Below are 810 nucleotides of genomic sequence, written 5' to 3'. Positions count from 1 at the left end.
GAATCACAGAGTCACAGAGTCACAGAATCACAGAGTCACAGATTCACAGAATCACAGAATCACAGAGTCACAGAATCACAGAGTCACAGAGTCACAGAATCACAGAGTCACAGAGTCACAGTATCACAAAATCAGCTGGAAGAAGCCCAGAAGATCATTGAGCCCAGCCTTTGTCCCAGCCTCACCAACCTACTAAACAATTCCTCCCAACAAAACACCCACCCGTCTGTTAAGCACCTCTGAGGACATGACTCAGACCCCTCCTTGGGCATCCTGTGCCAGCGGTGACTGCCCTCTCAGCCTTATCGAAAACCGGTCAATGAGGAACTCTCCAACACTCAGTTTTAGCGTTAGAAATCAGACATTTCTTTATTGCGGCTGATGCACGGGGGGGTGATTCCTCCTACCATTCATGCCGTGCCTGTTACCCGTTCAAGCTTATATCCCCCTGTTACATCCCTAGGCATCAGTTTTGCTAGAAAACATTCTATTTCCAGGAACTAATTATCCCATATACACAGTTATTATGCATGCGGCCTGCATCTCTGAAAGGCTTCCCTGGAGGTGGTCTCTGGGGATCCCTGGTGGCTCATGGAGAGGGATCCTTTCCCAAAACTTCCCTAGAAAGTCTTATCTTTAGCCCATCTCTCTTCTTTGTGGAATCCTTCTTGACTGGAGTCTGCTAATCTCTGCATTCGTCCAGGGAACAGCCACAGTTCATTGTTCTTGGAGACAGAGTTGATGGTCCTTGATCGCCAAGGGCCCAGACAACAATTGCCTCCTCTGGGGAGCCAGCCACAGCCGACAAAC

The sequence above is a fragment of the Apaloderma vittatum genome, unplaced genomic scaffold (genome assembly GCF_000703405.1).
Source record: "Apaloderma vittatum isolate BGI_N311 unplaced genomic scaffold, ASM70340v1 scaffold1637, whole genome shotgun sequence".
Lineage (NCBI taxonomy): Eukaryota > Metazoa > Chordata > Aves > Trogoniformes > Trogonidae > Apaloderma > Apaloderma vittatum.
The sequence above is the reverse complement of the archived record's forward strand: the minus strand, read 5'-3'. Positions refer to the sequence as shown.